This window comes from Cygnus olor, chromosome Z (genome assembly GCF_009769625.2).
Source record: "Cygnus olor isolate bCygOlo1 chromosome Z, bCygOlo1.pri.v2, whole genome shotgun sequence".
NCBI classification, from domain to species: domain Eukaryota; kingdom Metazoa; phylum Chordata; class Aves; order Anseriformes; family Anatidae; genus Cygnus; species Cygnus olor.
The window spans coordinates 68310732-68330393 of record NC_049198.1 but is presented as its reverse complement, the minus strand read 5'-3'; the positions used below and the strand labels follow the sequence as shown (position 1 = coordinate 68330393).

The window sequence follows — 19662 nt, the reverse complement described above, 5'->3', positions numbered from 1 at the left end:
ATTTTATTTAAAGTATTAAGGAATTAACACCTCTGTCTTTTTAAAATATCTACACACACAAATGCTCTTAAGTTATCATAAAGATGGGAATTAAATATATCTTGTACAATCTTACCATCTTTGTACCATTTTTAAACCAACCCTTCCATTTTGCTGTATTTTACAGTGATTGAACACCATACCTAATATATGTATAAAATTAGCAGACAAAATACCACGTGACTATTGAAGTCTTATCCAACTGTTCCTAAAGTGACAGATGGTATCTGTCAGCATTCACCATAGATTCAGTCCTCTTCTCCATAGGAAAAAAAAAATCCATGAGCAAGATTTCTCCATATTTGTTCTGCATTTTTAATTAATGGGCTATTTGTTCTGCAGACCTCACAGAATCTAGTTAGAGTGGAGCCTACCTACAGTACAGCACAGAAATAATTACTGAATTCCACAGACCTGTACAGAGGTTGTTATCATTCTTGACCCACCCTCAGGAATTCAGCAGCGGTGTTAATTTTCCACTGAACTGCGTAAAATGATTAAAAAGCAATGGTGAAGCTGTCACTTTCTTTATAGCTCTATCCATCTTCTCCACAGGGGAGTACTTGGCATAGTGGATCTATGACTCGATGCACAGCACTGCCAGCTGGTCAATGGAAGCGATTGTCCTGCTCTGCGCTGGTGCGGCGTCACCTCAAGCACTGTGTGTGGTTTTGGGCAACACAATATAGGAAGGACATAAAAGTGTTAGAGAGCAACCAAAGAAGGGCTATGAAGATGGTTAAGGGTCTAGAGGTCAAGATGTATGAGGAGCAGCTGAGGTCCCTGGGTTTGTTCAGCCCAGAGCAGAGCAGGCCGAGGGGAGGCCTCATGGCGGCCTGCAGCTCCCTCACGAGGGGAGCGAAGGGGCAGGCGCTGAGCTCTGCTCTCTGGGGACAGCGACAGGACCCGAGGGAACGGCATGGAGCTGGGACAGGGAAGGGTCAGGCTGGGCATTAGGGAAAGGTTCTGCACCCAGAGGGTGGTCGGGCACTGAGACAGGCTCCCCAGGGCAGGGGCCAAGGCACTGAGCTGCCGGAGTGCAAGAGCATTTGGACAGCGCTGTCAGACATAGGGTCTGGTTTTTGGGTGGTCCTGTGTGGAGCCAGGAGTTGGACTCCGTGGTCCTTGTGGGTCCCTTCCAACTCAGAATACTCTATTTACCTACTCTGACTTGCAACAGAATGATTTTAGCAAAAGTAGTTTTAACAGCCAGCCTGACTGAAAAAAGTAAATTACTGCTTTAGAGCCTTGTTTCTTATTACATATTCAGATGTGTAAAAGAGTATTAGCATCAGTAAATGCAGGCAATTAGTAGGTGATAGGATAGATAGGGGCTAGCTCAACAAGAATTTTGTTTTAGTATCAAAGGATTTACAATTAAAGACTCAGAGCAAACATTTCATGCTGTGCATTATTTAAGTGAAATAACACAATGTTTTACATTTGCACAGTTCTACAAAAAACATACACTATCAGTGCATAATGAATGCTCTCCAAGGGATTATGCGTGCTCCACTGTTTTCCCTAAAAGAAATCACATCCATGAAAATTCTGCTAGGTTTTGTGTTGAAAGCACTGCATTATTCCGAAGACAGTTGCCCAAAGCTTTGCTGAGGGGCAGAAAGGACTAGAAAAAAGGTACTTATTTTTTCTTAAGCACCACAAGAAAGTTGCACATACCTAGGCAAAGAGAAATCTAATGTGCTAGACCCCATCTCCATGCAGTAGAACAAAAGCACCATGAAAAATACTCTCCCAAATGGCTGGAAGATTAGCATCCACTCAATTTACCAGCAAGACGCAGCTAAATAAATCCAGAGATGTGTTTGCTTCTCCTTTTGCTGATAGCACATCTTTACACTACCATGCAGAGATACTCCAATCATGAATTCATAAACAGACATTTCTGCGCCAGCAAAATGTTAGACGTTCAGGGATGAACTCCATGCAGACCACTGTCAGATCTGACATGGCCCCTGACATAGTGTTCAAGCACAGTGCAGAGGTGCTGAAACCTGATGAAGGTCAGGGAAAGACTTGAAATAAAGCTAGCCGTGTAACAATTTAGTTGTGTCATTGGCAGGAAATGAGGGCACTTTAAAGAGACAACTTTTGCCCTACAGTTTGTTGTTTGTTGCTAAGACCCGAAACTTCCATCTCTCAGACGCTTAGAAGCTCTGCGGCTGTTTAATGCCCTTTCAAAGGACTGGCGAGTACTGCTGCTCAGACCAAGCTGGTGAGTGGCACACTTTGAGATGGCATCGAGCCAAAGTCCCAGTCTGCAATAACAAGGTTGCTAGCAGTGGAGCTTTACAGCTCAGGTAACTAATTTTTCTAGTCTGGCACTCCAATGTGGCCACTCGGATTCCCTTCCTCACCTGTAAACATTCACCATTCACCATAACGTGACAGGAGTTTTTATTTAAAACAGCAAGCTGAGCACCAAATAAAACTCATCTTCAAAAGATATATTTTGAAGCACAGTACTCACTGCTGTTAAACCTTTTCCAAGAAAAACAGAAGGCACCATATTTTATAAGCTATTTTCTACTGAATATACAAACGCTATCATATTAAATATGTTCTCTCAGCATGCATTCAGTAAGTTTGCAGAAAAACAATTAACAGACGAACCAATTAAGAGATGAAGCAACCAAAACATTCACCAAACAACTCATTATCTTGACTCTTCTATGTACCAAAACTTGATTTTTTCCTCTGTCTCTTAAAACGTCACAGAAGGCTGTGCAAAACTAGGGACAGGTTACTTGCTTTCTCAAATACTTTCACATACAAGACAGAAAAGTGTATGGTCTGAATTTGACAGAAATACTACAGTGAATCAGCCCTCTGAAATTATTTTGTACATATTGCTTCCTGAGGGTATTTGCTGTCTATTTAACCCTGTTCTTCACTCAAAAGCTAGCAGAAATGAATGAAGAAATAAAGAAGAATTTTGAGACACCCCCCTACTGCTTAAACAGACCTCGATCTTGCAGGTTATACAATGCCCTTACTGCCCCCACTAAAGCAACCAGCTCAGTCAGGCATTTCTAAACAGTTACAAACAGCATTGCCAATACTTTACTGGAAGAAAGACGCTTTCATTTTACTTACAAGGGACAAAAGAACAGTCTAAGCATCAGCTTGTGGCTCAGCAGAGTACCTGATTTTCAGTTGAGATTCACGCAGGCACTTTAGGTTTAGACTCTTCAAAGACTTAAACTAATAGGAAAGCTCTAGCCACAGTCAAGGCTCTAAAAGTATCGTTACTGCTTAGGCAATAAAGTGCTGGTACTTAATAACAGGGTGGCCACTCCTCTGCTTTGGACTGAATCACTAAACCATTGCAGAAACTCATGCACCATTAGACTTCCAACACCTTGCAGCACTGCGTTTGAATCAACAACACGTGATGAGAGGTTTGTCATTCCATCATGGATCACATACTGTCAATTAAAACTTTGTAGTGTTAGACTTATAAAGCAAAGCTATTGCTTCAAAATCATACAGCATTATCAAAGGAAACTCATCAGATAACCTTAACAACAAGCAATGAGCAAAATTTAATGATTTTTAAAGTACCAAGAATGTAACTTGGCTTGCCTGTCATCATTTTCACTTCCATGACAATTTTAATCTGCAGAGAATGAGAAATGCTCCCAGTTTCATTATCTGGTCTTGAAAGGGATACTTCATGACTAAATGCTCCTTGAAGTCTATGGTAGAGTAGCACCCTCCTTCCACATAAAATTGTGACTATTCCTAATGCATTTGGCACTGTTTTGTGTTCAACTCTCCTCTCATAGCCCAGTAATGACCGCAGAACTTCTGATCTATACTAGTGTCAAAGGCCGAAGAAAATGGCTTCCGATCCTTTATGACGGATTCTAACTATACACATAGAGACCATGTTCTGGATGCACTTTTGAACTATACCCTTCATTTGTGGCTGTCCTGGTATGGGCATTGCAAGTAGATAACTCCTTCTAACACTTCAGCTTCTCCTCTTTCCTCTTGGAGTAGTGCATTTCTGAAGAGGTGTGATAGTCACCTGCAGCTTTTCTTGAGTGACTATTCCATGGCATGAATGATGTAGTTTGGTGGATTCCTTTGCTGGCAAAGTCATGACTGAGAATGGTTGCCCCAGATTTGGAGATGGTCTCAGAACGAAGAATTAGACCCACAAAATCTTCATGTGTGACATTAGCACCACAGTAATCAATGTCGTCCCCAGATTTGTGTAGAAATACGCACATAGGGAAATTTAGGCCAAGCTCACAGCAATTCAGCATAAACAGCAGTTATACTAAGTCAGCACACGGAAATAATAAACCAGTCCTACCCACACAAATACCACACACACAGAAAAAAAGTAAAGCTTGATCACCATCCTGTCTGAGTCACTAATGAGTTAAAAACCTACTACATCATTTCTTCATATACTTTCTATTAAATCATAGGTAATAATAACATTAAGTGACACACTGGTTTACAAACACACGCTGTTCATCACAGCACTCTAGTGAGCACTACACAAGTCTTAGAGGGCTGCTGCGAATGTAGCTGGTACAATTCACATTTTATTCATCAAGGAAGTGAAAAGATATGATCTCTCCAGCAACAATGACACAGTAAGCTGTCTATCCAGCAAGACAGTCTGAAAATCAACTTTTCATCCACTCATTTTTACATTTTTTCTTTCCAAAATGTAAGCCTTCATTCTGAGCAGTTGCACTGTCTGGTTCAAAGACAGCTGAAGCCTGTAGAAAAGCACATATTAAATCAAAATCCCATTGAGCACCAACCTTTTGTAGACTTCTTATGTTTGACTTCATATTTCACTATGCATTTTACTACAGCTACATTAGACATCACGGGCAACAAATATTTTAAATGGAGGTGCATATACATACCAATGCTCCTTTTTGAATGTGCACTTTCTCTACATCCAGGCTCCTGTTTGAGAGCCAGTATTATAACATATAATGAACAGGTTCTCTAACACACTTAAGTATGAAGAATTGAGTGAGCAAAGGCCTGTCTTGAAGTCTGAAAACACCTTTCCTATTTACACATCAAAAACCATCCAAGTGAGTAGAAACAATAATATCCCTTGTATCTTATTTACATACTTACATTTGTGCAATTCAGATAAGTTTTATCTGTAATCACAAGAAAAAAATGTTGCGCAATCATGCTGTGCAACTTCATGATGAAAACTTCATGAAATGCAAAGAGTTTCCTCATGAACAAAAAGAAACACACACACACAAAACACCTTACCAACCTGTAACATAGATTTGCATTATGGTTTTGGCAGAGTCAAAAGAGAAAGGAAAAAGGATCAAGGCAAATTTAGGTTACTGAGAAAATGGTTCTTAAATAGCACATACATGGGAACCAGATTTTGAAGGTTATTATATCTTTTTTCTACATGTTATCCTATTCTCAAGAGTCTTGCAAACTCCATAAAGAGTGCGCTCCCAGGTATTGCAAGTCTCAGAAGTACACAGAAAAGCATAAACAATGACTTTGTTTCCCAGGTGCTGACTTGCATGGTTTCTCCATGGTTTCTACAGCAAAAGCTTTCATGAAGAACCAACATTATTAAAGAAAAAAATGTCCTGCTGCAGCTTTTGTCCATATTTTGTGTTATTTACCTGGAGACATAGAGCATTTTAATTAATACGCAAAATAAGAACAGAAAATGGTAGCATCCAGTGAAAGGAAGTTAACTGATGCTTGAGGACAAGAATTTGCTTATGATAACAGAAGTTCCAGCAACTTTAGATGAAGTCGCAGTTTGGCTTAAAGTCCTTCTCACAAAAGGATTACTGTGGTTTCTTCACTTCTCTCTAAAGGTACCAGGACTACCTTACATTAATCCTTATATGATAACTGTAAGAACAACACTGAGGCTTCAGGGTTCTCAGGTGGAAAATGTTGACTGTAAAGTCAAAGAAATCAAAGGGCTGGAACACCTCTGCTATGAAGACAGGCTGAGGGAGTTGGGGTTTTTTAATCTAGAGAAGAGAAGGCTCCAGGGAGACCTCATTGCAGCCTTCCAGTACCTAAAGGGGGCCTACAGGAAAGATGGGGAGAGACTTTTTACAAGGGCAAGTAGTGATAAGACAAGGAGTGATGGCTTTGTACTGAAAGAGGGGAGATTTAGATTAGATGTAAGGAAGAAATTCTTTACTGTGAGGGCGGTGAGGCACTGGCACAGGTTGCCCAGAGAAGCTGTGGGTGCCCCATCCCTGGAGGTGTTCAAGACCAGGCTGGATGGGGCTTTGAGCAACCTGGTCTGGTGGGAGGTCTCCCTGCCCATGGCAGAGGGTTGGAACAAAATGATCTTTAAGGTCTCTTCCAGCCCAAACCACTCTGTGAAAAACCTTCTATGAAAAGTCTTCCTAAAGTCAGAAACATTTCCCATTATATAGCAACATCCATTTGACATGCAATAGCTAGCCGTTGTGCATGGGGAGACAAAAGGAGCAAGTACTTTCCTGGGACTACTAAAAACACAACTGTAAAAGATCAGAGAAAACAATATAAAGAGTATTTTAATAATTGAGGTGTCCAGGTTCAATGAAATAAATATAAATGAGTTTTGACTTGATTCTTATCTTGTGTAGAGCAGGAACTTCTTTTCTGTCCCTCCTCTACCTCATTTCTAAGCTATAATATTGGAAAGGGAGAGCAGAATACAATGGATACCTGTCTATAAAAGCTGTGTCCTTCAAAAATGAACATACTCCTGTAACATTTGACAAACAGGAATTTCATTGGATCAGCTTCTGCCTGAAAATCTAACCTAAACTAGTATTGCGGCGACATTTGATAAAGGGAACAGAATCATGCTTTATTCTTCTGAGAAACTATAGAGATTTTCACAGGGATTAAATTTAAAAACGATACAGAACAGGGTCAGTCCCTCTGTTGTGGCTGAGTAGCAATGGCTTACACAGGGGTGAGCGGACATATATCTTAGGTGTAAACTTCACTATACAAATGAAGTATGCTTTTCACTACGAGGATAAATGTTTCTGTTTTAACAGGGCACTCACTTCTCAACCAGTATCAGTCTTTTACAAGTATAAAAGGAATTACATCCCATCTGAAGTTCTAGAGAGGTACAATTTAAGGTGAACTGAAAAAGTTCACTCTCCCATAATTACAATACAGAAACTGCAAAATATTCATGGTTTAGATTACACTGAAGACTACCCTGTTTCTGTAATTCAGGAACTCAAGGTCTTGAGCTTCTACAGACTGATATTCATGCATGGGTGTTACCGTAATTTCTTTCTGAAAAGTTCTGTCCTGCCTCAACTCTCTCTTTCACGTTCCTCCTTCTTACCATGCCTTCTATGATATCTGGTCCAGGTGCTTACATTCCCTTGCAGGAGCTACATGAGACTGAGAACTAAACCACAGTAATTGAAGAGACCACTGATTTTTCATCCCAGTCAATTTATTTGATCCCCTGCTTGGCTACATAGCACAAGGAAGAGGACAGCATGAAGCAAGGTCTGTGGAGGGCAGAGGCTGGGACAAGTGGGAGAAGAGGAGTTCCTTTTTAGCCACAGCCACTTCCGTGAATCACAGCATTTACCATTGCCATCTCAGACCTCCCCAGCCTTAAAGCAGGTAGGCAACTCCCTTTAGCTCACGCAACTATTGAGGTTGAATTTTGACAGGCTGACAGATCACGCAGGGAAGAATTAAGTTCTGACAGTCCCTTTGAATGCTGTTTTTTGGCTACGCAGCCAGGTTCTTCCAGTTCTCTTCTTGGTTCGCAGGCTTCAACTGGTCTGAGCTGCGGCTAGCATGCTTACAAGCACTGCCACGAAACCACATGCTCTATAAGTACACAAACAGCCTCTGCTTTCAGTGATCAAGTGCTTGTGACCTGCTACCTCCTTCCACCACTAACAAAATAAAGCCTTTACAAATTCAAGTGCGTGGTTTGACCAGCTGGTCCTATAACCACTGCTCTTGCAAACACCATACCAGTGGATTGCGTGGTTGGGCTGACTTACTGTGGTAGGAGCAGCAACAGAACCAGCTCACTAACCCTGCTTATGCCAAAATCTTTCGGTTTCTGTAGATGGGAGTCCTTACCACAACAGGGTACGGTTCTTACACGTTTGTAGCATGTTATTGAAGAATTTGCTGTGACAGAGAACAGTTACAATCTTTCATTCCTTTAGAAATATTGACAGGACTGGTGAAAGGTGTAAGAAAAATATAACAGCTTTGAGAGAAGAGATACAAATTGAACTATTTGGTGATTCTCTGTGATAATACACATCTGTCTCCTCCAGTTTGCTTCATTTCTGACTCCAACCAGTTTCAACTATGCTGCAGTCAGTAGGAGCTCTGACACCGACTTAATAGAGGTAAAATTTTACATTTACTCTCTGAATAGTCTCCCTTGAGAGGAGAATAAGAACTCATTAAACCACGGTTTAACTTCATACATCTCTTTGTCCTGTTCAGCTTAACTTGCTCCTTAATCTACATTCTGGCTTTTAAAAGCACTGGCACAACCAAGTATACAGAGTTAAAATACGACTTCCTGCTCACCCCTACTCTCCAGGGCCATCCACGCAATTCCCAAACACAAAAGCCTAAAACCTGAGCTTTCATGTGAATCCACTGAAGTCTGCTGAAAAAATGCCCATGTCAGGTCACGCGAGTGATAGGGAACAGCAAAACATGCACATACAAAAACGTTCCAGCGGTCTGAGATCTGAACTCATGGCCTCACTCTTCTCCTTTGTGTACAGGTTAAGCAGAGGTCCTTCAGTACGCGGCGAGACAGCAGCTTATCTGCTAGAAGTCAGTAGTTTATCCCCTGGGACTTCAAGCTCCCTACTCTGCCTCCACTGGCCAAGCTCATTATTTTTGGTCCAAGACTTAGTTTCAGGAAACCACATATGTGTTCAAGAAAAAAAGTCTAAATCATACATTCCATCTCACAGTGTCATTTCAATTGAAACCACTCATTTTCATGCAGAGAAACAGAGATACAAATGCAAAGTCATGTTATGTACACTACACCGGCCAACACAAATAACGAAGGCTCTGCTGACAAAACAGGGCTTCCCGTAACCTTATATGCTGAAAAACAGATGCAACATCTGTTTGACATCCATTCAGACTCTTTAGCCTTAGCCTGGCTTCTTCCAGCGAAGTTCAAGTTGACTGGCTCAAGGTGGACAGGGGAGAGGCAGGTTGCTGACAGAAAGCTTCAGCAGCAGTCCGGAGCAGCTCAGGATTTCAGAGATGTCTTCCACAGCACACATCTGCCAGCAGCATCAGCCAGCGTGCTGCACACTTTATTAAAGACACTGATAACTCTCAAGACAGCATAGCGATCTTGCATTAAAAACAATTACCCTTAACTCCATGATGCTGAGACAAAACTTGCCTAAAATCATGTGGGAGTTAGTGACTGAGGTGAAGCCTGACCCCATGCAGCCCCTCAGCTGGACCTCCATGAACCCAAAACTGAGTGGGGCTGCTATGGGCACTAAGAACTGCAGTAAGAAGACAGCAAAAGTAGCTTCACTGTTAACCACGGGCAAGGGGGATTTATTTGTCTTTATAAACCAGCGTGAGCCCAGGCAAAATACACAGTTCTTCACAAACAGAGAAATATAAAAATGATACCTTAATTGTAAATATTTAAATTATTTATGCCATAAGTCTAAAATCTTGTCCTGAAGTGCACATTCAGCAGCTGTAGGGATCAATCCACTGACTTTAATGCACAGCTCTGCATAACTATCAGAAGAGCTAAGTAAGAAAGATCAGAAATCTTTGTTTCCCATGGTTTGGATCAAAGTACCCAATGTATAGTGGGGTAGTGAGAGTGGCAGCAACTACAGTTAATTATGGACATTTTCAAACTCAGACCAAAGAGACTTAGCGTCAAGGTATTCCTACTTGTGTCTTTTGAAGAATACAAAAGATTTCACAGATCTAAGAGAGACGATTTTGTAAGCCAAAGGTCTGGTGGTCCGCTACTTTGCAACATGGCAAGTCCTACTGCGCTACAAAAGCATGTAACCACGAGGCATGGCCTTTGCAGTCAGAAGTAGGGTCACAGATGTCTGGTTGTGTGATCCGTGCTTTCGAAATTCAGAAAAATGCATCATCCACAGTGTTCATTTGTTTCTTGGTCTTAACTTGCAGGACTAAACTGACTTGAAGGCTGAAGAAATTTTTTCTGCAGAGGACTGTTCTGATCACCACCCTGCAATTTTACCATGTTCGACCTTATCATTTGGTCAAAATGACCTACCATTATGCACTGAGGGAAAAACACAGAATCGGCTAAATATACGCGTCCCCATAAACCAGACTAGAAACAGAATACCTGGGATGAGGTAGTCATCCACACTCCAGTGCTCTAAATCAGCAGCCTGTAATTTGCAGGATTCACTTGTTTAAAAACAAACAAAAACAGTGCTTTCTTTGCCATCTGGGAGACCAGAGAGGTAATGTGAGTGAGTAAATGAAGTCAGAGACATGATCTATCGAACACTTACTATTGGAAAGAAAACTGAATATAATAACTACCTCCTCTGAGGACAGCCTGACTCCTCTCCAATTCAAGATGATACAGCTGTTGCTGTAACAAGGATTGTTCATTGCAACAGAGAAAATGTGAGCTGAAAAAGTCCTTCAGTGCAGTTTAGCAGAGCCTAAGTAGCCAGGACCATACTAACTGCATACCTCTGCAAGAATCACCAGACAAGAAGATAAAGCACTAACACCAGAGGAGCCACGCGCTAGCATTAAGTTGTAGCAGACAGCTAAGGAACAGCCCTCTTCCCCCTACACTCCCAAGAAGCTTCTAGTTTATGGTGCGGCTTTATCTCTCCAGCAAACTAAACTACTGAAGATTTCAAAGCCTTTTCTCTGCCACTACATACCGCTTAATCCGTACTGTGCTCCAGAAGCCACTTAACACGGCAAACAAAACTTACACTCACCAGCTGATCTGGAAGGAGAGTTTCAGTGGTTTCTTAATTAGCCCCCATGGTAAGCAGTTTATATGCAGAAGCACAGCATTTAATTATTCTTTACAGTCTGGTTTTGTGGTCAGATCAACCATCATCCGGCACTAGCTCTCAGACTGGTTTTCATGTTTCCCTAAACAGTTTTGTACGCTGTAGTACGCTGCTTCCAGCCACGTACAAACAACTTTACTGTGAGACCCACAGGACCAGTCTCTCAACAGGTACAAAAAGAGAAAAACTTCCCTGCAAAATAAGCATCTGGCTTCTCGAACCAAGGTGCCCACAGCTGTTGCCAGTAAATACCCAACGCTACAGAAAGAAGGCAACAAAAATCATTACTTACACAACATGTAAAAATGATCAGCGAGGGATGGTTAAGATGGGTCTTTTCCCGACCGTGATAACAAGCAGTTTACTCTGAAGCAGAATAATTGATTACTCGTTGGGGTCTGTGTGGCCGCAGCAGACAGCTAACAGCGAAAGCACAGCTGACGGTCACCAAAGGGCAACATTTGAAGGACTCCAGTCTGAGCTACAGTCTTTCTCTGCCTGTCAGAGCTCAATTCACCTCTAACTAGGAACTGACTGCTGATTTAATTAAAAATTGTCCGTAAAGCTGGCACAGTTTTAAAGTGGGAGTTGTCAAGGTGGCTGAGCTTCCTCCTACAGAACTAGTTTATGCAGCGTGTTTCGCACACCATAATTTCAGTACCTCCCACACAAAATCTGACCAAGAAAAAAGAAAACATCATAGCTTCCCATTTCTACTTGTAGGCTTGCATGTAGTACATACGGTGATTCAGAAGCAAGGTCTCCATCTGTCTTGCGACCCAGTCACAGCAACACCATTACAGATATTTATTTGCTGATATAACTCCAAAATTTTAGTAGGGACGTTCTGTGGTCAGTTTCATAATAAACCCACAAAACTTTAGTTTTCTGTCATACCTCATGCCATGACCTCAAATCTCATAAAGCAGAGCTCTCTGCCAGACAGGAGAGTTCAGAGAGAACTGCTACAAGGTATTTAAGTCCTGGCACTTTTCCCTAAGGGATGGTAGATGCTGGGGATCCTATATCACAGGAGAGGTTGTACTATCAAACACACATCCAAACCAATGGACAGTTACAGTGGTCGTAGCAGCAGAGGAATTCACATCACCTCTAACAAATCATTGAAAACATACAGACACAACCTGCAAAACTGAACAGTCTCATTCTCTCAAAATAAGATTTCATAAGACTCACACACTTGTATAACCCTTAAGATGTCAGAGGTTGGTGCAGAGTAATTATACTAAACAACTCAGAAGACCTCGGAAGAGAGAAAACGGGCTTTGTGAGTTTAGAGCAGGAAAGCCACCAAAATACATGGTAAAAAGCCATGCACTCACGAACTGTACAGATGCTCTGACACTGCGTCTTCTATCTTCATTCTTTTAGCAGCTCCCATACAATTTGGGAATCTGAATACATGGCACTTGTTTGTCCACTGATATTCTGCAGCTGAAAAACCAATTTAGAAATACTCACTGCCAACATCCCAGGAAGGCTGCAAGATAAAATTTTTGCAGATAATTTGGAGAACCATACATAAACTTAAGTTGTACATTCAAGTTAATTGTATTTAACTGAAGAACATCTACTAGAGAACATCCTCCTAAAAAGATCATTCATTGCTTGATCTTAAAAGGTGATTAGCAACTGAGGTTTCTACCCTACCCAAGCCCACTCCTCACTTTAGTAAAGTCTTCCAGGTGGGAAGCACTTGAATCAGAAACATGCTTTTCATCTGTTCATCTAGACCATGGCCTAGTTAACGGGACCTGCCTCACACCACAACATGAACAAGAGTATCTGTTACACTGCTGAATGTGTCCATGCCCAGGTTCTGCACCCCTTTTCCTCTCCCTCTTACTTCCCGTCAGACCCACACATCCTGCAACATCCAGAAAATGGTGCCTTTTTTTTTCTTCCACTATGGAGATTTTTTCACAATGGAGATTTTTTTTTTCACTATAATAGTTAGCAATTCTACTGTGTGTCTTTATTATATTTAACATTTTAATTTATTGGTTAGAATTTTGCAGAGTCTTTAGGATTTCTGAGAACGCTGCTTATGCAGCTAACAGGCAGGTTAGCACCAGTAATTCATTTCTAAACTGGCAGCAAGCCAGGACAAGCTTAGTCCAACTGCCCTTTAGGATGCCGTCATCATTCTGGTTGCTACATAAATAAACGGTTAGGAAACAGGATTGCTACCTTGCAATTGCTATTCTTTATCCCATTTCAATCACATCTTCTGCCATCCACACATCCCATATATTATGGTTTTGATCCAATCCCAAATCATTTGATTAAACCCAGCTGTATCGCACGCGGTATCTGCCATCAGGTAGGAAGAAGCCATCATCATTTTTGAGGCAGCAATCACCGCAGATCCCAAGAGTAATCCCAAATAATAACACATCTACTCTCTGAGAAGTATGCCACCCAGGTGATTAACAGAGAAGACTGAACCCCTGTCCTACCACAGCTGAGACAGAAGCCCAAGTTTCCTTGTGCTTTTTTTTTCTTCTTCTCCCCTTCTCCCAAGTGTTTCCGGCATTCGTGTTCAGCACTGCAACACACATTGGCTCAAATGCCAGCTAAACAGCAATTTAGAAGGCTGACAGGAGGCACCAAAGCTAACGCTGCTGGCTACACCCTGTTTTATCTCTGAGTTTCTAGCCCAGGGTTCAACTAAAGAAAATAACTAGGCAAATATACCAAAAAAAGTGTAAACCACCCACAATTGCTGCTTTTGATATCATCACGTTCAGGCAGGTTCAATTATTAAATTATTGTACATGTGTGGGAGTACATACAATTAGGGAAGTATTCTTCTTGCACACTTCCTGTTTTAAGAACAGGACAACCTATCACAAATTATACAGCCTGTAAGACCAAAACCTATCACCCAATCCTTCACTTGCTTCTTCTAAAATAAAGCAAGATTAGCTCCGTTTATGTCATAGCCAGACTGATGTGGCACTCCTGGGAATTCAGGACAAAAACCGCCACTCTGAGATTTGTTCTTTAACATACCCACTGAAGGTAGTGTGAAAAATGTGGTGTAAATAATACATAAATTTAGTGAACATGATCACTATAAAGGAACACGATAAATAAAAGGAGAAAATCTTCAAGTACCGACTATATCAGTTACAATTAAGATGGAATATCTACTACCGCTGGGAAAATAGGATTTTCCAAACTCTGGTAAGCATCACCACTTTTCAGTTTCTTTCAGCTCCAAATTCTTTTTTTTTTTTTTTTTTTTAGAACAAATACAAACAACAGTACTGTATTTTCCACTGCTTACTGAAAGAAAATTAGTGAAAACAACAGGCAGAGCTGAGATGTTCTGAAAATTAAAAAAGAAAACTTGCAATACAAACATACATTCAAATTCAGCTACATTTTTGATCATTTGATTGCACATAGGAATTAAAATCAAGCTTACAGCAGTACAACGATCATGCTGGTAAATTTAAAGACAAGATGACAGGTAACTCAGATGTCCATCCAGACCTCTCTAAATGCCTAAGAATTACCCTATTATAAATATATTGATAAACTTTGAGAATGCAATAAACATGCAAGAGTGCTTCTCAGATTGTGAAGACCCCAAGCAAACTGTAATATGAGAAGTCCAACATAATTTAGTAAAGCAGGTAACATCTACAGAGAGATACAGATGTAATATGCAGCTGCACTGGGCTACAGAGATGTAACAGGTTCCTTTTATATTCTGTAGATTTTCATTAAAGCTTGCACACTTGATGTAACCTCAAGTTTTTCACAAGAGACGCCACCTCAGAGGCACAATACCTGCCCAACACACTTTAAGCCAAATGAAATAATACACCCCAGAACCCCACAGAAGAGGTGTCACCCGTGGTAGGCCGGACACACAAAATTCTTGCTTGTTGACAGCACATTTCATCAGTGTGGCAGAGATCCTGTATCCAGAGTGTGAAACAGCATACTGCATACCTAACAGCTCCTTGCACAAAAGAGATTTCAGCATACAGTTGCTAGAAGATAAGGGGTAAGCCTATACACTTGTTTCTCGTATCACTTTGTCTTTGGGACTGTAGGATTAATTGTTTATTACCATTTATTCCAGTATCAGGCAGATGTTAAGGAACAGCTCCACTGAAAAAAATGCAGGAAACATTACATCAAGAGCTATACTTCTTGTCTCTTCGGACTTGGTCATGTTTCTGTTTCTGGAGCACCACCAGGCAGACAGGTCCACATGGGTACCCAAGGACCAGCGAGCAGCCTCAGCTGGAAGAGGTCCTGGGGACTCAATGGCTCAGCCAAGAGTTGTGTCTGCGTGCACAGGTACTGGGATGGCTGAGAAAAGGGGACCTCTGTGGGGAATACTACATCTCAATTCCTTCTTTCAGGCCTCAGCACCTCCAAAAACTGAAAAACTGAAACCCTGCTGTTACCCTACTCTCTGCTTTGAGCTGCAACACCAGCACGCACACAGAAGATCTTCAGCAATAAACCTGCAGTAAAAACACATTTTCACTTAAGCTATACTTGTTCTAAGCAGAACATAAGAACTGAGGCGTGCCTTGCCAAGACAGGTGTAATAAGGAGCACGAAATAGCACAAAACTGTTCTAGAAATGCATAAATTTACCCCACAATCAAATTAATACCTTTCCTAAAGTAAAGCAGCAACCTTTTTGTAGGTAAACATGTTTCCATTTAAGTTCTGTGATTCAGATTTCAAATCCAGTCTCTACACCAGTTTCTGCAGATTATCAGTCATACCTTGCTATCATACCCACATGCCTTCACTCGTGTTTACAGATTGGAAACAAACACCTGCCAGCATTGCAATTCACTACTTTAAATCTTGCGAACTTGAGTCCTAAAAACACTTGAAAAACAGCTTTTACATCAGGTAAAATATACTGGGACATCGTACATTCCTTCCTTTAGTTTAACTAATAAAACAGGACTAACCTGTCTAAAGAGACACTTAGCTTCTATCATTAAGAACAGCGTAAATTGTGTTGAATTTAATACTAACGCCTCACAGTATTACTGCAGCAATATGAATGGTGATCAGGACATAATTAAACCCTGGAATTTACAAGTGGCGGGGTGACATGAACAACACGACAATATACTATCTATCAGCTTAATTCACTACATTACTGAACACAAGCCTATATTAAGGGCAACTAATGGCCTTGCCTTAGAAATCTAATAATTACAAATAATAACTCACCAATTCCACCCTTCTGGACTGAACATCAGATTATATGGCATAATAAACAATCACACGTTAAATAAGCGCATGAAAAAAAAATGCTGATGAGCAATTTGAGCAACTCCCAGCTACCTATCACAGCTGATGGGGTTGTAGGGAGTGAACCACCTATGCCCCTCAACTGACATTGCCTAAACCAGGCTAAACTCTGACTGGGCTTAGGACTGAGTAAGTTTGGACTGTACGACTTACTGGGACAACACAGCTCCTCCAGGGCAGACAAGCACATCCTGATCAGCTATGCCCTGCTCAGCACCGATGCTTCCTTGCTGCACGTCCTGGTTGGTACCAGGACATGTGGTGCAGCTGCAGCATGCTCATCAGAGTGCTTGGGCTGGGGAGCTCTTATGGCCCTCCTGTGTGGTTGGTCCAGCTCATCGATGCCCTGTCCAAGAACATTGGTGACACTAGCATGGATACATGGAGTAGTCCGGTAGGGGAAAGCTGCCACCGCTGTGACTGACAACATGGCAGAAGTTTCAGCTTTCAGATCACTTGTGGGTCACTGCCATAGCCAAGTGCATAAAGCCAGTGAATTCGTTCCTCCTGGGAGGAGTGTAGGGCAGCAGTAAGATGGAATGGAATTCGGGATGGAATTCAGATGTCCAAACGGAGGCATTTCTGGCATAGACTTCGACAAGTTGGTTCTTGCCTAGACTTCCATTATAGTTAATGGAGTAAAACTCATTTCTACAACATGACTCATCTCATCCTAGACATCCAGATTCCATCAGATACATCAAACTTAAAAGTGATCACCAGCCTCCCCTGACAATAAAGGTACCCTAAGGCAATCAGCTCAGATATGCAAGTCTTTAAGCTGGAAGCTGCAGATCTCATCTTTAACATCCCTCCATGTGCTCATCTCTAGCACATAGATTATGGGCATGCTCTTCTGTGCTTGAGTTAAGAAGAAAGTTGGGCAAAGATGCATATATATAAAACAAGGTCACATTAATGTATCTACACATTGTGTGATTCTCTGATGCAAGGCATTTTTACAAATAAATATTATGTAAATACTGTATTAGGTCTTTATGAAAATTAATGAGTAGTATTTCTTTACTGATTTTTAATACAAGCAGTATAGAAGTGCTTCCCAAAAGTTATGATACTGCTACAACAGACCACGAGACAAAAGATTGGGTATTGGGTTTACATGGCAAGGTTTTGGTACCAGGGGGCTGCAGTTATGGCCTCTGTGAGCAGAGCCCAGCAGCTGCCCCATGTCAGAGCAGAGCCAGCTCCAGCTGCTCCAAAACGGACCTGCTGCTGGCCAGAGCAGAGCCATGAGCGACGCTGGGTGGGCCTCTGGGAGAGCAGAGTTAAGGAAGGGAAAGAAGTGCTGGGCAACAGCAGCTGGGAGAGAGGGGTGAGAGCAAGCCCTGCAGCCCCCAAGGGCAGCACAGCAGGAGAGCAGGAGGTCCTCCAGGCACGCAGCACAAGTTCCCCTGTGGCCTGTGGAGAGGCCCCTGGTGGAGCAGGCTGTCCCCCTGCAGCCCATGGGTCCCACATGGAGCAGATCTCCATGCTGCAGCCCGTGGAGGAGCCCCCGGTGGAGGAGGTGAATGTGGCCTGGAGGAGGCTGCAGCCCATGGAGAGCCCCCGCAGGAGCAGGCCCCGGGGCCGGAGCTGCAGCCCATGGAGAGGAGCCCACGCAGGAGCACGGGGCCTGGGGGGAGCTGCCGCCCACCTGTGGAGGACTGGTGCTGGAGCAGTTTGCTCCTGGGGGATGGATGGACCCTGTGGTACAGAGCCATGTGGGAGCAGTTCCCGAAGAGCTGCTGCCTGTGGGCAGCCCCTGCATGATCAGTTTGGGAAGGACGGCATCCCATGGGAGGGACCCCACGTGGAACAGGGGCAGAGAGGGACCCTGAAGGAGCGGCGGAGACAAATCATCAGGGACTGACCGCAGCCCCATTCTCTGCTGCCTGTTGACACCTGAGGGGAGGAGGTAGAAGAGGGTGGATGGGGGCAAGGTGTTTGTAGTTTGTTTTTAGTTTCTCACTGCTCTAGTCTGCTCGTGATAGGCAATGTATTATATTAATTTCCCTACACTGTGTCTGTTTTGCTTGTGACAATAATTGGTGAGTGATCTCCCTGTCCTCATGTCAACCCATGAGCTGTTTTTATCATATTTTCTCCCCCAGTTCTTCTGAAGAGGATAAGTGAGAGCACAGTGTGGTGCTGCTGAACTGCCTTCTGGTGTGAAGTCACCACACATACATACGACTTAAAATGTAGAGGACAATTAAAAAAAAAAAAAAGTCTCTTACATTTTCAAATCCCACTGGGGGGCTTAAGGCTTTAACGCAGGCGGTGGTATCCTCACACTTACCACACTGAAGCTTTAAAGTCACTCTTTCCAGACTTATTGCTATTCAACAGATGGCAATTCCCCTGGTTTGATACACAGAGAGAAATAAAATAAAACAAAGAGTTTGGAAATTCAAACAGGTTAGCCACTAATGTTACAGAGAAAAATCCTTCTGGCATTCACTGAAGTAACTTTACCTGCAGAAATGTGTAACACCTGAAATTTCACTGAGTGAACATGCTGGTGAGAACTCAGTGGCAATTATTAAGCAACATTTTTAGAAATCTATTGAACAATTTGCCCTCCCCAGAGGACAGCGTCAGAAACTAATATCTCTCTCTTGTTCGTCCTTGCTTGCTCGCAGGTAGCTATTTTTGATCTAACCTACCTGAGGGAACTGACTGCTAAATTCACATGGCCTCCACCCATGCCCTTATAAATTCAGTTTCCTTCCAGACACCTGATTTTAACTACATTGAACATGTTTCCATGAGGACTAGGGCATGAAATTAAAAGGCTGCAACCAGTTGAATTCAGACTCCCAGGGCTAAATCCTTTATCCAATGTATCATAAGCACTCCCTATTACTGTCTGAAGCCTTCTACTATAACATAAACGAACCCGTTGTACCTACCTTACTCTCTCTTAGAAGACTTCAAGCTAAGATTGCCTTTTAATCCTAGAAGAGAATGGCATTATGCCTGACTCAGAAAAACAGAAGTTGTATTGGTGGTGACTGGTACCACTCCTTCCACAGGCCTTTATGTATATGATAAGGTTAGTTTTACAGCCAGTCAGTTTACAAAATGAGGAAGAAGATAGTTCTGGTGCCTCATTAACAGACACCCTCTTCTCCACGTACTCGCATCCATCACTGCATCTGCATTTTGCTGCCTGCATCAATGGAAGGTAGCCTTGAGAATTTTGGAAACT

At 42.2% G+C, this 19662-nt stretch overlaps 1 protein-coding gene across 3 annotated transcripts in view; it reads right to left on the bottom strand.

Annotated features, from left to right (window-relative positions):
• Positions 1-19662, bottom strand: part of MOB3B (MOB kinase activator 3B) — an 86932-nt gene that overhangs the window by 51462 nt on the left and 15808 nt on the right. The window lies entirely within an intron of this gene.